General features: G+C 41.5%; 1 pseudogene; it reads left to right on the top strand.

Moving 5' to 3' along the window:
- The first annotated feature begins 10703 nt into the window (after positions 1-10703).
- On the top strand, positions 10704-18227 carry LOC101339278 (trafficking protein particle complex subunit 2-like; annotated as a pseudogene).
- The last annotated feature ends 2100 nt before the right edge of the window (positions 18228-20327 follow it).

Here is a 20327-nt window from a genome sequence, read left to right as displayed (position 1 = left end):
GTGAGGTGATACCTCATTGTAGTTTTGATTTGCGTATCTCTAATGATTAGGGATGTTGAGCATCCTTTCATGTGTTTGTTGGCAATCTGTATATCTTCTTTGGAGAAATGTCTATTTAGGTCTTCTGCCCATTTTTGGATAGGGTGGTTGTTTTTTGATATTGAGCTTCATGAGCTGCTTGTATATTTTGGAGATTAATCATTTGTCAGTTGTTTCATTTGCAAATACTTTCTCCCATTCTGAGGGTTGTCTTTTCATCTTGTTTATGGTTTCTTTTGTTGTGCAAAAGCTTTTAAGTTTCATTAGGTCCCATTTGTTTATTTTTGTTTTTATGTCCATTTCTCTAGGAGGTGGGTCAAAAAGGATCTCGCTGTAATTTATGTCATGGAGTGTTCTGCCTATGTTTTCCTCTAAGAGTTTTATAGTGTTTGGCCTTACAGTTAGGTCTTTAATCCATTTTGAGTTTATTGTTGTGTATGGTGTTAGGGAGTGTTCTAATTTCATTCTTTTACATGTAGCTGTGCAGTTTTCCCAGCACCACTCACTGAAGAGGCTGTCTTTTCTCCATTGTACATTCTCGCCTCCATTGTCAAAGATAAGGTTGACCATATGTGTGTGGGTTTATCTCTGGGTTTTCTATCCTGTTCCATTGATCTATATATCTACTTTTGTGCCAGTACCATGCTGTCTTAATTACTGTAGCTTTGTAGTGTAGTCTGAAGTCCAGGGGCCTGATTCTTCCAGCTCCATTTTTCTTTCTCAAGATTGTTTTGGCTATTCGGGGTCTTTTGTGTTTCCATACAAATTGTGAAATTTTTTGTCCTAGTTCTGTAGAACAAACAGAACTAGTTTGTTGGTAGTTTGATAGGGATTGCATTGAATTTGCAGGTTGCTTTGGGTAGTATAGTCATTTTCACAGTGTTGATTCTTCCAATCCAAGATCATGGTATATCTCTCCATCTATTTGTATCATCTTTAATTTCTTTCATCAGTGTCATAGTTTTCTGCATACAGGTCTTTTGTCTCCTTAGGTAGGTTTATTCCTAGGTATTTTATTCTTTTTGTTGCAATGGTAAATGAGAGTGTTTCCTTAATTTCTCTTTCAGATTTTTCATCATTAATGTATAGGAATGCAAGATATTTCTGTGCATTACTTTTGTATCCTGCTACTTTGCCAAATTCATTGATGAGCTCTAGCAGTTTTCTGGTAGCATCTTTAGGATTCTCTATGTATAGTATCATGTCATCTGCAAACAGTGACAGTTTTACTTCTTCTTTTTCGATTTGGATTCCTTTTATTTCTTTTTCTTCTCTGATTGCTGTGGCTAAAACTTCCAAAACTATGTTGAATAAAAGTGGTGAGAGAGGGCAACCTTGTCTTGTTCCTGATCTTACTGGAAATGGTTTCAATTTTTCACCATTGAGAACGATGTTGGCAGCCCTTGTTACTAAATGGTAGCAAAATAACTGCTTCATCAACTGTTTTCTACTATGTCCTGGGACTCAGAAAATGCCTACCAAGGCTCTCCCATTAGGGAATTTTTAGGAAAAACTCAAGACATTGGAGTCTTTGGGCTTCTTTTATAGCCCTCAATAAGGTCCCACAAGAGAAAGGTACAATAACACAATTTTTTGTGAGACCTTTCCTGATATATTTTCAAATCTAGAAAATATTGCTGCCCGAGGAGCCTATCCCCTGGAGCAATATGTTTTCACGCTTCAGGAAAAGGGGGAATTTTAGCTAGAAAAGGGAAGCTAATATTAATTGTGAGTCACTCGAGAGCAGAGTCTCAAAAGCTAGACATTATGGAGAAAGAAAAGAATTTTTAAAATCCCTTGGGCTCCCATTTCATACCAAGAACCAGGCCTGGATGACTTAAATTTGGATTTTTCTTTAAGCCAAGGGAAGTGATGATGCAGTCATGATGTAAACAAAAGTTCCTGTTTTGCAAGAAAATGGAAAAGCCTGGCCGCCTGACTCCAGTGGACTGTAGGGAGGAGGTAGTAAAAATTACAATGAGGACATCAGAGGCAAATGTGGAACCTCATGGCCTGAGGAGCAGCAGAAACTTCAGAGTGTGTAGGGGAGAATAGTCAATGCTAATAATCTGCTTTCCCTGCAGGGAGCTGCAAGTCTCTGGGAGAAGTCCCGTATGCATCCTGATACACAGCAATGTGGTACAAAACTAGAGATCAGCCTACAGTTGTGCAGGTTGAGCACTGCACAAGAAATCCATGTCTGTAGGGCAACACTCATTTCACAGACATCATAGATTCATACATTTATTATGGCAGTTTTAGAGCATATGGCAGCAACAGGTTCTAACAAAATCAGTGTGACAATGTCCCAACACTGGAAGGAGAGTGTCTTAAGGAAGACTCGCCTTTTTCTAATTTGCACAGAATGCCATGTGAGTAGCTTAACCCTGCCTTTCCCCTGGCACCACAAGATTATATAAGCATCTTCCATTTCACACAGCCTTCATGGGAGGAGCTAGGAGAGGTGGAGTATATTTGAAAGATTGAACATCTACCCCAAAGTAACTGAGTTAACCCAATGAGACAGTTTAAGCAGGAAGAAGTGGATATATCTTTAATTCACAAGGAGAATAATTTTTTGCTCCCTGCTATCCAGCAAGTTGGTGATTCAGACCAGCGTGATCATTGTCTCTCAGATGCCCAGGTTTTGACTAAAGGGGGCCCACTGGAACAGAGAGAGAGGAGAACATACCTTTCTTTAAAATAATCCTGTCTACCTGTGACCTACAAGTCAGGTTGACTACAGGTCCAATCAGAAGTGCAATGGTTCTCAAACTTTCATGTTTATAAGAATCACCTGGGAATCTTGGTTTAAAAGATTTTTATTCAGTAAATCTTAGGTGGACTGTGAGATACTGCATTTCTAACAAATTCCTAGGTAATGCCAATGCTGCCAGGCCCTGGGTCCGGGTGTTGAGTTGCACAGTTTTAGAGTCTAGAAAGTGGTTCTCGGACTTTCACGTGCAACAGAACCACCCTGAGGGCTTGTTGAAACAGAGTGCTGGGCCCCTGTGGTATTGTGATTTATAGTAAGAAATATCTGGTCTTCATCCTCATTTCTAGCACAGAGCTCCTAAAACTCTTGTAATTTCCTAAGTGACAAGAGCACCAGGAGCATCTCGTGTTCTAATATTTCGCGTTTGACCCCATCCCTGAACCAGGGCTCCTGAAACCCTTGAAATTTCCTTGGTGATAGGAATTTTAATGAAGTGACTGGGTGGGCTCCTGAATGGCTCCTGGATGAAGGTTGGTCACCTGAAAGAACAAGCCATGATTAGAAGCTTGGAACTTTCAACCCCACCCTCCTTTCTCTTGAGAAGGGAGAAGGGCTGAAAATGGGGTTCATAGTTCATCATGCCTACATGAGGAAGCCTCCATAAAAATCCCCAAAGTATGGGGTGTGGAGCTTCCAAGTTGGGCATCACATCCATGTCAGGAGGGTGACACACCCCTACTCCACAGGGACAGAAGCTCTTGCGCTCAGGACCCTCCCAGACCTCGCCCTGTGTGTCTCTTCACCTGTGTTCATCTGTATCCTTCTTCATATCCTTTAGTAAACTGGTAAACCTAAGTGTTGCCCTGAGTTCTGTGAGCCACTCTAGCAAATTAATCAAACCTGAAGGAGGGTTATAGGAACCTCTGATCTGAAGTCCAACTGGACAGAAGCTGTGGGTAACCTGGGCTCCTGCTACTTGTGACTGGCCTCTGAAATGAGGCAGGAGCCGTCTTCTGGGACTGACCCCTTAACGTGTGGGATCTGACTCCCTCTCCATGTAGATAGTATCAGAATTGAGTTAAACTGGAGGACACCCAGCTGGTGTTGCCGGGATTTGCTTGGTGTGGGGAAAAACCTCCACACATTTGGTGACCAGAAGTGTCAGAAGTGGTGTTTTGTGTGAGTGCTAAAGAAGACACATGGAACACACATAGTAAAGGAAAAACTGGGTATGTTTTTTCTTTAAAGCCCCAATTCCCAGAGCTTCGGATCCAGGAGGGCTAGGGTGGGGTCTGAGAATTTGCATTTCTGACAAGTTTCCCAGTAACCCTGATGTGGGCGAGCTACACACTGAGACCCCAGCTCTAATCTCATGCCACTCTCTCCCAGGATCTTCTTTGTCAATTACCACCTACCAGAGAAAAAGTACTGCCTCTCCCACAGTGAAGGTACAAATGTATACAGCCTGCAGGCAGGGAGTATATCTGTGGGTCCCTCCCACTCCCAAGGCCAGTCCCTACCTGCAGTTTACTAAGAGACAGGAATCATTACGTTTCAAAAACTGTGTCCAGGTAGGTTTCTGGCTGTGGTTTCTAACTCGCAGAATTGAACAGAAGCAATTAGACTGAAAGCTGCCGGGTTTTAAGGGCCTGTATAGCCTTTCACCTCTCTGGTCTCATGGCACTGAAGTGGAGGCTACGTTTGGTTCTTTTGCCCATAGTGATCTCCTGTATCTCTTCCACCAGGTCAGAAGCTGTTGGAGAGTAGAAACCACATTTTATTCACCTCTGTATCTCTTCCAAGCCCGTGCTCAGCTCTCTTGCTAAAAATGAACATAAAGTTTTGCACATTCTAGATGTAACAGGAATCACATTTAGAAGATATTAAACAGCTACACTTTCTATTCTCATATGACTGATGTTCTCTCAAAGCCCATCCATCATTAAAGCTCAGTTTACTGCCCAGGAAAAAAGAGGGAGGTATCAAAGAGTCATAGTTCATGAAAGAAGATATTACTAAGTGATGTCCCACTGGGTAGAAAGCTGAAGCAGATATACCTTCTGATTCTAGGAGGAAGCCATGAGGTAGAGAAAGCTAGAGCAAGAGAGAGGACATGCCCCTGGGGTCAAATCAAGAGAGGTCAAGGAGGAAAGGCAGAAGCAGAGGGGGCTTTCCTGTTTGGGGCCTGAGGAGGAGACCACCTTCAGAGAACTCCTGCAAAAAATAGAAAGAGAAAATGGCAACAGAAGAGAAAAATAGACATGGTAGTATGCCATGAGGGTGCAAAAAAAAGGTATCTGGGAACGGTCAGCTCATGTGGGGCAGGGTAGGTATCCAAACACTCTGACATGCTCCCAGAGGTGGAAAGGTGTGGAAGAGTGAGGAGGGCGGTGGGAAGAGCAGGGGGAAACTGACCCTGTGGCAGAAGCTATATGGTGGAAAACCATAGACCCAGGATGGAGGGAGGTGGCTGAGACCCAGAGAATCTGCAGCTTTAGTGAGGACCAAGGTGACGGAGAAACCCTGGACCCCAGTAGGCCACCACATCGCAAGTCATGCTGACTGCACTGTCAGCAGTTTCTACCAGGAGGATCCCCAGTGGATGGACAGGACATCATCTCAAAGGCTAGAGGGGACCAGGGGACAGCATCAGGACCCGTAGGTGGACATCACCCCTTTCCTCACCACAAAGAGGACAGCTAAGCTTCCCTTCCACCCTGGAGTCATCTTGTGGATATCTAAGGTGAGTCCTAAGAGGAAACAGGAATCTTGACTTTGAGTATTTATCCAAAAGATACTAAACAAATCTCTAAAAGACTGTTTAAGCAGCAGAGCCTGAAATATCCTCAATGTGAAAATTTCAGTTTTTTCCCCACCTTCAGTGGGAATGGGGGGAGAAAGAAGATAATAATAGTTTCTTCTCCACATCCAAATGTCCATGTAAAAATGTGTCCTTGAAACTCAACAAAAATGTGACAAAGTGTGTAGGATTTTGCTGTTACATTCATTTTGTATAAGCCTAGTTTATTTAAGCTGAAGTTTTTTCCACTGGAAAATAATAGCAGAAAATGGAGCTACTGGGAACAGCCCAGAAACAGTATCCAGGACACTGTGTGTGGCAAGAATGGATGGATAGATAATAAGGAGGATGACCTACTCTTCAAAAGTTTCCTTCCTCTTTACTTCAAAACTCATTTTCCCCCCCTCTGGCATTCATCTGTTGAAATGAATTGCCCCTCCCAAGGAGGATACACACAAAGATAGAATGCTAATAACCACAATACCTAGCACCTCAGCTTACTTACAGTAGGCATTGAAGATTTATTTGGTCATTCGATGTGCTAATTAGATTTGAAGAGAGATATCATGAAAATTACGTGGTGTACTTGGTTGATTTAAAGAAGGGAAGACAAGATGAGAGCTCCTAGGAATATCCATGGAGCTGACAAGGGCTGGGTATGGTCATACTTTGTAGTAGCTGCTATTGGATGGAGAGCAGGGCTACCTGTCTGCTGTCCTAGATGCGCTGGAAACAGAGAATGAGCTCGCTTTGAGACATGACTTTCCTCTTAGTTCCAACTGAGTTGGAAGGTTGGCCTCTTTTTCTCCTTCTCCATATTCTGCTCTAGAGAGGCATGTGAAGAACATCTAGAACAAAATCCTCCTATTATGGGTGAGGAACCTGAGCTCACAGAGGTAAAATAATTTACACAACTCCTAAATGACAGAGACTGGAATAACTTTCAAGCCTCCCAGGTCAGGTTTTTCCTTTACTGCAGACTCCTCTGGATGCAAGCAACAAATCAAACTGTCAGAGGGGAAAAAAAATTATTGGCCCAGAGAAGTAAAGTCCAGGGGCAATTTCGGGTATGGCTGAATTCAAATGCTCAACTCAGTTTGCCAGGAAGACATATTTCACCATCATTCCTTTCCACCTTCTGCTATTTTGGCTTTTATGTCATGTCAAAGATGGCTACTGGCACCTCCAGCCTAAGGTTCCACAACTTAGAAAATCCAGTGGGAAGAGAGAGTCTCTTTCCTGACTCAAGATGCTGGTTCCCCTGCCTTTGTTCACTGCTTTAAACCAGTCACTGTGGTTAGAGTTTCTCTCATAGATGACACATGCTCCTGGAGTATAAGACAGTCAAACCCTAAGCTCAGAGACTGAAAGGAGAAGAGAGAGTGGCTTCTCAATGGAAAATCAGAATATTGTTACCAAAAGGAGGAGGGAAAAGAGTCTGTTTCTATGACAGCATCCTTCTAGGCTGTGTGGTCCAGATACACCTGTGACATCAGACACACACCTTGTATTATTCTCAATTGAAAGGAAGGTTAGTTTATTTAATCTTATGAAAGGGGAGAAAATGGTCTTCTTTTTCTAGAGAATAGACACCTTGCACAATGTTCACTCTGGAAGGTAATGTCAGGAAGGATCCTGGCAGGCAACAGGGGCTCACTCTAATTTAGATAATCTAAGAGAGTTTAATAAAGAGATATTTACAAAAGCAAAGGGTGTAGGGGAGGTACAGAGATGGTGCAGTACCTGGAGGGTAGTAACATCTGGGTTCCCTGACCCCCCGGCCCTGAAGGGGCAAGAGGAGGGGGTGACCCCTAAGCCAGGAGGCACAGAGGACTGTTTGGAGAGGGCAGCGGGACTGAAGCTGTGACCTTTAGTAAGGATACAGCCTCAAAATGGGAGCTGGGGAAACAACAAATTCCCAAACCTTCCTCTCCTCCCTCCATCCAATTTTCTGTAGAAGGTCTCTATTGGGTGACCCATCAGGAGGCCAGAAGCAGGAATCTCACCATTGTGGATCATAAGGTCAGCCTCTCAGAGCACAATGCTGGACAGACAAGGATCAAGATTGGGTCCAGAGGAGGAACAGACAGTATTCAGTTTCTCAGTTACATGTGCACTCTATTCATGGGCCATGAGATGTCTGACTGTATGCCCTTGTCTAAATTCCTACACTGCAGCATTGCCCGCTAAACATCTATAATTGAAATCCTTTGAAACGTGTGGGATTGTGAACATACATGACAACAGCCACAGTGAGGCCCACTGGGGCTTCATTTTGGTTTGGGGTCATAAGACTTGCTCGAGTGTTTGTTCCTTTGTTTGCTAGCTTTGTGGCCTTGAAAAAGCCAGATAATCTCTCAGAGACGGAGTTTCCTCATCTTCAATATGAAGATAATATTTCCCTTGCCCATCTGATGGTATCTGTCATTCAGTACAAATGAAATATTAGATATAAAAGTGTATGGGGAGGGCTTCCCTGGTGGCGCAGTGGTTGAGAGTCCGCCTGCCGATGCAGCGGACACGGGTTCGTGTCCCGGTACGGGAAGATCCCACAGATCCCACATGCCGCGGAGCGGCTGGGCCCGTGAGCCATGGCCGCTGAGCCTGTGCGTCCGGAGCCTGTGCTCTGCAACGGGAGAGGCCACAGCAGTGAGGGGCCCGCGTACCGCAAAAAAAAAAAAAAAAAAAAAAAAAGTGTGTGGGGAATGACAAAGTACTAATTTCATATTGATCATTTCAGCCTTTGTATGTGAGCATAGGTAATATAATATGTTTTATTTATGGCTATGCGGTTTGGTAATTCTTACATCAGGAAAAGTTCTAAAGTGCATTTGATGCATTCTATATGTGGCAGTATGTTTTAACCATGTGAAATTTGAAATGAATTAATGAGGAATTAACCTCCAGTTTACTCCAGGATTGCATTGAGGAGATGATTTACTGGGATTCTGCTTATTGCTGGGGGAAAAATAAACAAGGTTAATCAAGTTTTCTGCCTGACAAGTGAGTCACTGTGCTTATTATCTGTTTATGAGTAGACAAAAGCACAAAACATCCTTGCGTCCCAGTGAGTTCTGCGAGTCCTTTAAAAACTGTACATTAGCCATGGACCTTCCTGCTAACTCTCCCCTGCAGCTTGCTGAGGATATTTTCCGTAATATAACTAGGCTTGTCACAATGTATTTCTGCACTGCTGGCTCCTAGGACAATTGCCTAGATTTTCAAACCCCAGATTGGAAGCTGTGGTTTGATAAAAACTACTTTGGAGAAAATGGAAACACTCCCCTCATCCCCTCTTACCTCCCCCCTTCCTTCTTAACCCCCATCCCTCTATGAATATCCTGGTTCCTAAGACTCTTTTGATCAGATTCCCTTATTGTCCCAGTTTCATGAGAACTCATCAGTGACAGCTTCCAGGGGTGCACTGAGAGTATACTATGTGTTAAGAACTCTACATCCAATACTTTACTTAATCTCCCCAATATCATATGAAGTAGGTGTTATTATCTCCATTGTATGTGAAAGGACTGAAGCTTAGAGAGGCTTACAGCAGAAGAATTTGAATCCAAATGTCTGAGTCCAAAGCCTGTGACCCTAACCACCATACTTTATAGCCTATCTGTTTCCATGTTGTTCTTTCTCTCTTATAGTAAAAACCGATTGATCCTCATAGAAGAATGGTCTTACTTGGGTCAAGATGCAGAGGGAGTTTTATTCTTCTCATTTCAGAAGACACTTATGTACCCATTGCAGATACATTGCTGATACTTTTTTGGGAAAGGGACAGCCACTATCCCCTGAGGACCCTATGTTAACAGCTGAGAAGGGAATAGCTGTATTGAGTTGCTGTTCTCTGTTAGTCACCATGAAGTCTAGATTCTAATTATTGCGATATCACAATTCAAGGCCATCTGCAAGACAAATGGTCAAAAGCCAGAGTGCTCAGCTTTGCAATATACTATTGTGGTAAAAACATAACACAGGATTTTTTTTTTTTTTTTTGCGGTACGCGGGCCTCTCACTGCTGTGGCCTCTCCCATTGTGGAGCACAGGCTCCAGACGCGCAGGCTCAGCGGCCATGGTTCACGGGCCCAGCCGCTCCACGGCATGTGGGATCTTCCCGGACCGGGGCACGAACCCGTGTCCCCTGCATCGGCAGGCGGACTCTCAACCACTGCACCACCAGGGAAGCCCAGGATTTTTTTTAATGTAAAAAATGTAGGAGAATGCTCAGTGACTGAGAATCTATATATGGAACTTAATCTATTTTTCCTAAATGACGGCTATAAGAGGTTAAGCCCAATGATATAAACTTTACCTTGCCGAATTTCCCCATCAATTTCATGCTGTCCATATTCCATTTCTTTTTACTTCTTAAGCACATTGGAGAAGTATGTGAGAAAAAATGAACACTCATCTTTTTAAATGATATAAGAGATAGTGAACAGTTTAATAGAAAGAAAAGAAAAACACTCAACTCATTTATTAATTCTTTTAATGAATTTTTGTCAAGTGCTTAATTTTTGCTGGGTTCCAGGAGTACTGGGAAACGTCTAGTCTAATAGGGGATCCAGGGACAAGCAATGTAATATAGTGAGTATTACAGTAAGAGTTAAGTGAGAAGGGTGAGTGGGCATGACCACAACTGACTCAGTCTCAGAGGGTCTAGGAAAACGTCCAAGAACACTTGCTGTCTCCTTTGAGATCTAACGGCTGAGTAGGCCTTAATCAAGCTGGGGGAGGGTGTTTCAGGCTGAGGTGCAACACAGACAAAAGCCTGGCTCCATTTTAAGGAAATGAAAGTAGTTCAGCGTTGTTGGCACTGTGAGGGAGGAAGTGGCAAAAGATAAAGGATGGAAAGAAGCAGAAGCTAAATCTTGAGAGTCTCTTAGCTCCGTTAAATAATTTGGACTTTTCTATTAAGGTCAATAAGTAGCTATTAAAATTTTTAAGCCAGTGAATGACACGATCAAATTTGTGCTTTAGGAAGATGATTACTCTTGACTCCAGGTCCCAGAGGACACTGGTCTGGGTTGGCGTGCTGGTGCAGTGACACTGACCTTCACCTCTGAGGAAGCTGAGCCCTTGTTTTCCTTGCCTTTGTTGGGCCATAGATGTTGCAATACAGCTATGTTTAAACTCTACATACAGAAAACCCATATTCAAATGAAACATCAATTCCTGTAAGGACAAATTTCTGTCTCCCCAGAGTGGAAGATGTCTGTTGTAAACAGCCTGCTACCAAAAGGCTGGCTGATCTCCTTGGTCTCCGCTGCTGGCAGGTTGGGCATTCAAGAGCAGCATTAGCTAGATCAGTGGGGACCCATCAAGCCTCTGCCACACGCCCACTCTGTTCTTGCGCCTTTTGTGCAGCACAGAATCATCCTTCCCCACTGGTCGTTGAGAGACCCCTCTGCAGTGGATGTTCCCTGGGGGACAGTAATATCTGCATACTTTGTGCCCATTCCTATAGGTGAGTGTACATACCTCTTCCCCAGACTTGCTTGTCCCTAGTTTTCCAGTCCTTTTCCTTCCAGACGCAAGGCCAATCAATCATCCTTACAAAATGGGTAACCAAGCTTGCCGTTCATCACTTTCTTACTGAGTAATGTCCTATCTCTCCCTTGACTAACGGACAGGTCTAAGATGCAGCTTTTATGTCTTCTCAGGGGATGGACACACAGAATTGAGCGATCAGTCACACCTAGTGGCAGCCTGCTTGCTAACGAATCCTCACGTTGGCTCTCCTTACATCTACTTTCCCCTTGCCCTGATCTCTGGGATTATTCTCAAGCCTTTAAGCTGTGCTTCCAAGGGAGCCCAGGCTAAATGGTTGGCATCAGGAGTGACCCTAGAAGTCAAACCATAAGAATGGGATTTTCAAATTAGATTACTAGTGGTAGTTACTATTACCCTGCACTGGGTGCATCAGAGTTGGTTGAATATTCATCCAGGTTGCAGAATTTTAACTGTGACATCACACCAGTGACAGCTATAAAGAAAGTGCCTAAATGTTCTAGATTCATTTTCCCATTCTCACAAGCTGGGAGTGCAGTGGGATAAATTACTATGTTGTCACACTTTTCTGAACATATGGAAGGAAAGCTGTTGGTGATCAGGGGGATAGCTGAATAGGTGCTGTGGGTGCTCAGGTGTCTTCGTTCCCTGTGAAATATTTCAGCATTTCTTCTTTCTGATGATTCGGTAACTGATGGCATTTTCCACCTTCATTGATTCCATGCTCTAAATCAGTGAAACTCTACCCTGATGTGTACAACTGAATTGCCTCAGTGCTTAAAAAACATCAATGCATATATGGACTCCATCATTTAAATCAGAATGTCTAAAAGCGGGGCCCAGATATCTGTGTTTTTAAAAGCTCCTCGCATGGTTGTAATGTGCAGCCAGGGTTGATGACAGCACTTCCAGACCAACAGAGAGGGGAGGGTGGAGGGTGACTTATATTCATTGAGCAAGCACTACCATTGGCATCTTCCCTTTATATATATATATATATATATATATATATATATATATATGCAGTTTCAATAACAGTGATATGGGAAAGATTTCTTCTTGAAGAAGAAGATTTCTTCTTGAAGGAACATGCCAACAGTTTGGTAGAAATACGTATATTTGTTGCTTGGGGTAAAAGGTGAGTCCTCCCAAGGGCATGTTCAAAACAAAACTGTTTCCAAAAATCGCAGGCATATGACAAGGAGAGGAATTGGATGGCCTTTGTGGGACTGGGAAAGAGAATGTAAGGAAGAGGGACAGGAAAGAATAAAGCACAAAGCAGCCTGCTGTGAGCCTCCAGATCTTCCACGACTCAACTCCCAGCGCTTGGGATTAGGACACCTTGTTGACATAGTAAGTGTTAAGGTTTCTGCCCAGGTGATATGGTCAGTATGAAAACAGGAGCTGGATGGTCAGGAATGTCTCTCCCAAGGTCTATGTCTCAATGTGATAAGAGCTAATATTCACTGAGAGTAATTTTAGACATTCAGGAGTTGCAAAAAGAAGTTGAAAGATGCTGTCTGTCCCATTGTGACAGAAAAGAACCTGCTGATGTCAGGAGATCACCTTGATGATGGGCTCACAGCTAGTGCTACACTTATGAGGCTCCACAGAGAGCCAGTGGGACCAAAAATGCCCCTCCAGGGTGCTAAGCTCTTGAGAGTAATCATGAACCAGCACCTCCCAAAGGGTGTTCTGTGGAACTGGAGTTCTACGGACGTTAAATGAAAAAAATATACAAGGTTTCCTGATCAAAGACGTCGGTCAGAAGGGCTAAATGAAAGGTCTTCCAAAGCCTTTAGTTTGCTAAATGAGCCTGGTGAGGGTCCAAGAGGGGAAACAAGACTACAGCTCTCCTGCATATTCTCATGAAATACCTCAAAGACCCCAATTCCCTGAGAGTCATTTTGGGAAACATTCCTACAGGCCTATGTATGAATGACTGATGACAAATAGATATTTTTGCAAGAAATGAACAGAGACAAAAAGATATAAGTACATGCACTTGTACATTTTAAATTTGCCTTCTTTTTAAATCAGAAACAAAAGTAAGTTGTTTTTCATTTTTCTAGAAATAAGCCTTCATCAAAACAAACTGTTAGGCCACGGGAATTCACTGGGCATTTCCGTTACTGGTGTCTTGCCGCAGGGCCTATCTATTGAAGACAATGTCTGGAAGCTTCTACGTTGTCATTGTTGGTCACCATGATAATCCAGTTTTTGAAATGGAGTTTCTGCCAGCTGGAAAAGCAGAATCCAAAGACGATCACCGCCATCTGAACGAGTTCGTAGCTCACACTGCTATCGACCTCGTAGACAGAACATGTGACTGTCAAACAACATGTACCTGAAGACGGGGGCCGAGTTCAGTGAATGGTTTGTTTCAGCATTCGTCACTGCGGGTCATATGAGATTTATTATGTTGCATGACGTCAGGCAAGAAGCCGGAATAAAAAACTCCTTTATCGATGTCTATGATTTATACATAAAACTTGAAATGAATCCATTTTATGAACCCAATTCTCCTATCTGGTCAAGCGCATTTGACAGAAAAGTTCAGTTTCTTGGGAAGAAACACCTTTTATGCTGAATGCAAAAAATTTGGAAGTAAACAGTGTCACTACAATAGGGTATACTCAGGAATGTGTACATTGTAAGTAACTTGATTAAACAGCATGGAAAAGTTTTAGTTGTAGTCTCAATTTATCGAAACCTAATGCAATTGCTTTCATATTTAAACATAGCATATTCAGTTTCTTACGATTATCAACAGATTGATATTTGCTTGTGAACAGTGTTATTTATGAAGCGTTCTTTATCGGTAATCTTGAAATATTTCTATTTTAAAAATTGAGAATAAGCTTTTGAATTTCCTCATTCAGATAGCTTGATCTTGTTCCAAATGTCATGGTCAAGATTTGGTAGGCAGATTTAAACCCAAAAGCTTCTGCAATAGGGGATGAAGTTGATAGCACATACAGGGGCTCATCTATACATCTGAGATGTTATGAAAACGTATAGGTAGAATACATAGAGGTAGTATATGTACACTAAGAAGCCAGAGCAGACAGCCTTGCGGTGCCAAATGCCACAGGCCTGCCCCTGTCGGAGACTGGGAACGGCGATCCTCCTGTAATCCTAGAATCCTGGATCCATGTTTGTCAAGTGGGAGGCTAGGACCAAAGTGACAGGTTATGTTCTTATGTTTCCTTTCCTCAGACAGTAAACTAAAGATGAAGTGAACCCGTTGATAGCTGTACTAGGAAAAAGTTGTACGGCAGTTTTAGAATTGTAAGCAAAGAAAAGCTTGCATCACATTAACCCTTGCGCTCTTGGTTGTTTAGGCTGTATATCATACCGGAGGGGGCGGGAGTGACTTCTTTTGTACTGTAACGGCGTGGGATCTTAGAGTAAAACAGTAAATGTCCATTGAAAAGCAAGTAATATAACTGGGTATTTTCTGTGCTAATTGCGAGCACAGAAAGAAGTTTGTTCCATTCTGAGTAACCTGAGCAAGTAATTCTAAGTTTGGTCTTGTATCTTTGTGTGAAGCTGTTAGCATAATTTTTTACCATATTTACTTGATATCCTAAATAAAGATGTTTGTCCAAGGAAAAAATAACAAAACAAAACAAAAAACAAGCTGTTATCCTGCACGAGGCATTGTGTATTCCACGGTTGCTTATCCCCCATTGGTTGTACATGAGGTAATGGCTCTGCATAGTTATTTCACTGACTCCTTGAAACTGCAACTCCCTGTTGAGAGCTGAAGTAATATATGTGAGAACAGTAGGGAGCCCGAAAGTAAAGAATTCATCCCGCTGAATTTTTTCCTATCGTACGTTCATGATGTGACTCCACAAGTCGACCGCTAACCGAGAAGCAGTTCACATTTATGAGCGGGAGGTTAGAAACAGCTTGTGCTTCTGGGTCAAGTTACCTTTACTGAAGTGGAGAGAGTGTGATGATGTAGCTTTGGAGCGGGAGGCAAGAGACCTGAATTCTTGTCCCAGTGATACATACTCTTGCTATGTGACCTTGGCCAAATGCCTAGTTGTCTCATCTGTAAAGTGGGGCTTAGATGCTCTTGCAGGTCTCTTCCAGTTTGAATCTAGGTGTATCTGGATAACTGCACGAAAATAAATGTAAGCCATTCCAAAGTGACTGGAGAAAACCTTGGAGAACTTGGAATGTACAAAAAGGGCCCTCCTTAGGAAAGACCCCTTCTTAACAATGAGGCTCCTGAAGTTTTACAGCCGTTATTCTCTGTGGGCCTGGGGGTAGAGATAACGAGATGCTTAGTTTGAGAAAGGTTTACTCATTCCTAGGGCTCCTTTTCTTACTCTGTTGAAGGTTACACGACGCTGGGAAAAGGCTGAGGGGCCCAGGCCCTGAGTCTCCACGCGATGCTGCTATCCACTCACATGAGTGTCCAGCCATGATGCTCCTGTGCTCAGCTGTGGTGTCCAGGGATGTGTGTCTCCACGCCTGCTTAGTCCTCTCTTGCACCCTTGCAGCTGTCCCTGACTTGAAGTTTATATTGATACCTTCTTTCCCTCTGCCCTTTACTTCCTTGTGGACTACTGGAGCTCTCACGGTGGAGCAAATATTTTTCTGAGGGTTGTGAAGAGCTCAGTCTGTACCAGAGCAAAAATCTCTGTCCCATCGCCCAAGAATGGTCAGCATAACTTTCCTTAGAAGTAGTAAGACAACAATATGTTTGAATTTTCATATGCTGTCATATTAAATTCTCAATGATTCACCTAATTATGTCTCCCTATTAGAATTTCTGGTGTCTGAATTGGAAGGTTGGCGTGGCCAGGATGTATATAACTTGAACAAAGCTCTCCATGTGATTCTAACATTCTCTCCATCTCTCCACTCCCCCACCCAAACATGAGGCCTCTCTCCTTCTTTGGTCCTTCAGCTCTAAACATAGAGAAGCAGGACATTTTTGTTGACCTTAGCAGTGTTTGAAAGGTTCATTTCATTTGCGGCTTTAGACTCCCTGTGTGAAATTATGGGAAGAACTGTAACAGAATACATTTTTGTTCATGTGACCTTTTTCCCATTTTAGGTATATCCTTCTAAAATGTCTCTCTCCTAATACTGCCCCCTCCGTAATTCAAGCCCCTGGACAACTGGTAGAACCTCCAGCGTGGTCTTTCCTGCGTCTTCTCATCCATTCTTCATACAGCAGCTAGAGGGATCTTCTAAGAAGTCTGATCGGGACTCATCCCACTGAAAACTCTCTTGGCTTTTACTGCTCTTAGGGAAGATTCTAAAACTCATAACATGGTCCACAAGAGCTTTGTGGTCTGACACAGTCCTAACAATATATCAGATCTCAACTCTGGCCACTTATCCCCTTTCCTTAAGCTTCCATCGCACCGGCCTCCTGCTTTTCGCCTTGCTCCTTTCTGCATCAGGGCAAATGCTGGTCCTTCAGCCTGGGACCATCTTTGCTCCATTTCTTCATGTTCCCAGTTATAAATCATCACGTAGTTGGATAAGGATGCCACTTTCTTAGGTTGCGGAGTCTATGATTATTACTTAGAAGCCTATCTGAAACTTTAGTTCAATGAGTAGCGTGTGTATAAAAGTTAAAATATCTTTATTTTTTTCACATGGGGAGCCGATTTTTTGGCACTGTTAACTGAATGGCCATCCCTCCTGTATGACACAATGCCACTTTTCCCGTATTTCTTAATTCTGGTGTGAACCTAAGTCTGTATCTACACTCTCTCCTCTTTCACTGAACTTTTGTGCCTATTTTTATACCATCACCACACTGCGTTAATTACCATATAGCTTTATAATAAATCTTTATATCTGGTAAGGAGACTCTCCCCCTCTTGACTAATTGTTCTTCAAGAATTTTTTTGTTCTTGGCCCATTTCACTTCCATTGGGCTTTTTGGACCAATTTATCAAATTCTGTGAGGAGACTCTGTTGAAATGCTCGTTAGAATTGCATTGAATTTTACAGGTATATTTTGGGACATTTTACATATTTATGACTTCTCATCCAGGAAGTTAGCATATGTTTCTATTTTGTGTAAATCTTTTATGGCTTTCAATAAAGTTTTATAATATTCTCCATAAAGATCTTAGACATCTATATTAGATTTATTGCTAGGTCACTTCTAGATTTTATTACAAGTTTTTGATACTGCAAATGGCATTTTTAAAAATGTATCCTTTCATTGGTTGTGGTTTGTGGTTGATGCACAAGAATGAATTCATTTTTCATAAGGTAATCTAGTATCTAGCAACTTTGATGAAGTCTCTTAGTAGCTCTAGTTTTTGCCTTTCAATTCCTTTAGTTCCCCATGTAGAAATTAATATTTTGCTCACAAATAATGACAATTTGATTTTTCTTTACCTATCATTTTAACTTTTATCTATTTTCATATATTATTCTGCTAACTAGGTCCTTCATAATAATGTTGATTAAAACTGGCATAACAGACATCCTTGTCAGATTTTACTATTAAGTGTAATATTTGCTCTTGGCTTTCTTTGTGATTTCCTTTCTCAGGTTAAAAAATTTGTTATAAGATCGTATTATAAATTAGTATTAGCATTATGAATGCTTTCTCTGAATTTGCAGAGATTACCATATGTCATAAAATGAGATGGAATATTTTCCCTCTTTTTCTATTTTCTAGACCAGTTTGTATAAGATAAGAATTGGTTTTGGAAGAACTGTTGGAATTTGCCTATAACATCATCTGGACCTATGCTTGTTTTTTCATTCCTTATTTATTTCTCACTTCTGCAATTTTCTTTCTATCATGTGAAACTGGGAAGCACACGTTTTAAAAATTTCTATATATTATATATAGTATCCTGAATTTCTACATGTTATGCAAGTTTTTGTATTAACGTGATCCACCAGCTTTCTAAAATCAGAAGTCTTGGATTAGTCCTTTAAAAATTTTTTTTGCTGGGCTTCGCTGGTAGTGCAGTGGTTAAGAATCCACCTGCCACTGCACGGGACACGGGTTCGAGCCCTGGTCTGGGAAGATCCCACATGCCACGGAACAACTAAGCCGGCGTGTCGCACAGCTAAAGCCTGCGTGCTGCACAACTACTGAAGTTTGCACGCTTAGAGCCCGTGCTCCGCAACAAGAGAAGCCACTTGCAGTGAGAAGCCCGCGCACCGCAACAAAGACGCGGCAACCAGAGAAAAGCCTGAGCACAGCAACGAAGACCCAAAGCAGCCAAAAATAAATAAAATAAACTTATAAAAAATTTTTTTGTTTTGCTTACTATTGTAAAATGAGATCTCTATTTTATTATCTATTCTTGCTAGTTAATACTGGTATATAGGAGGCATACTTGCATTCAGTTCTAATCACTTTGTTAAGCTCTTTAAAATGTATCCAGCATATTATCAGAGTCAGCAGTCTGTGACTGCAAAATAATATTTTATTTTCTTTGGTATTCAAGATACAAAGAGTACTAGGCCTATTGCATGGACTACTAGAAATCTATTTTTCTCCAGGGTTTCACTTTCCAATAGATTTTGGAGAAGCTCTAAGGAATGTATCTACATAAATGGTTCTCTGTTGGTGGAGTCATCCACTTGTTCCTGCAGCCCATGCTCTGAACCACTGCTTCTCCAAAGGCAGGCATAGTCCCTCTCACCACCTCATAGAGCATTCCACATCCTTATCAGATTCCTCTAAGCTTGGACATGATCCCCTCTCATAATTCCCAAACTATTTAACAAAACTTATTTGTGAGCACCTAGAGGAGATGATCAAGTGACTTATAACGGAAAGAAAATTTGTCATCAGATTTTCAAAAACAATGCTCCAGAAGAAAATGAAAATATATTTAAGACACTCAAAGAAAAAGAATGTGCTCTAAGGGTTGTATAACCAGCCAAATTGACTTTCAATATCAAAAGCTCTAAACTTAGTATCAACATCTAAATATTCAATACTTAACCCTTTCCTGAATCTACCAGAGATCAACCTTCAGACACACAACATGTCTAGGACTTTGTCATAAATACTGGCATGTAGTTATTTATAGAACTAAGTTGAAATGAGTGTAAAAAGACAAGATTATAGTGTGTAATAGTTATATGTTTTGACGATGTAATCACAGTCTAACTAAAAAATGCCTGGGGGGAGCATCACAAAAAAGCTTTTAATTGTTTTCATAATCCTCTGATGGATAGTATTAATATCAGTATTATGGGACAACACTGTGTATGACATAGGATAAAACAAATTAGTAATTACGACCTATTCTAATTCTATTATTCCCTCTGTTCTGGAGAACCAGGATTCTTAGTATGGAAAAAAGAAGAGACAGATGTAAGCTAGAAGAGAGTAAGTAAAAACTCAATTGCCCTGAATTTGAATTGAATGAGTGTATATTAGTAGAATTCAAATTTATATTTATGAATATATATGTATGTATGTATATATATATATGTATTTAAGAAGCTCTCATTTCAAGATCATGGTCTGGGTGCAAAGGATGCTCTGTGTCAATGGGCTGATCCTAAATCTGTCCACTGAAAATTTCTGGAAACAAGGACACAACCCAGTAGCACTGAGCCTGCATAACACCCACAATATGATTTGAAATGAGGGTTTCTTGGAGATGTGACTAATTTCAGGACAGTGGCAGGAAATACACAAGATGATCCTGGACCATGTTCTTAGCCCATAAGGGTCATGTTAAATGGAACCAACTTGAAGAAGCTCCTCAAGGCCAAATATGGGGCTATTTGAGTTTTAATAAAGATATTAACTACAATAGATTAGTACATATCAAATGTGCTTAAATAAATATATGAGTTTTTAGGGTTAGTCATACTTAGAGAAGGATTTGGGAAACCAACTTATTATCTTGAAAACTAATCAAGGGGAAAGCCTCAAGCACTCATCCTGTCTTTCCTATATGAATTGTATCTCTGTACCTAAATAGCAGATCAGGAGAAGTGACTCTTCAAAGGAAGATTCCAGTCAATAAATTACGAAGAAGTGAAATTCCCCTTTTGCAGCCCCTACTTAATTCACTGATCTAGGCATTGATCAGAAATAGCTGCTAATTTCACAAAAAGAGACGAAACCAGACAATCTGTGCCCCCTGATGAAAGGACACAAAACCCTTATACTCTTGCCAAAACAAGTAAACAAACAAACAAACCCAAATCTGATGCAATTATCAATTTATAGGAAATACAGAGGACAGAAGAACCTCTTAAACTACACCATGATGACATCTTATC

Source organism: Tursiops truncatus, chromosome 2 (genome assembly GCF_011762595.2).
Source record: "Tursiops truncatus isolate mTurTru1 chromosome 2, mTurTru1.mat.Y, whole genome shotgun sequence".
Lineage (NCBI taxonomy): Eukaryota > Metazoa > Chordata > Mammalia > Artiodactyla > Delphinidae > Tursiops > Tursiops truncatus.
Note: the sequence above shows the minus strand (reverse complement) of the source record. Positions and strands in the feature narration are given on the sequence as shown.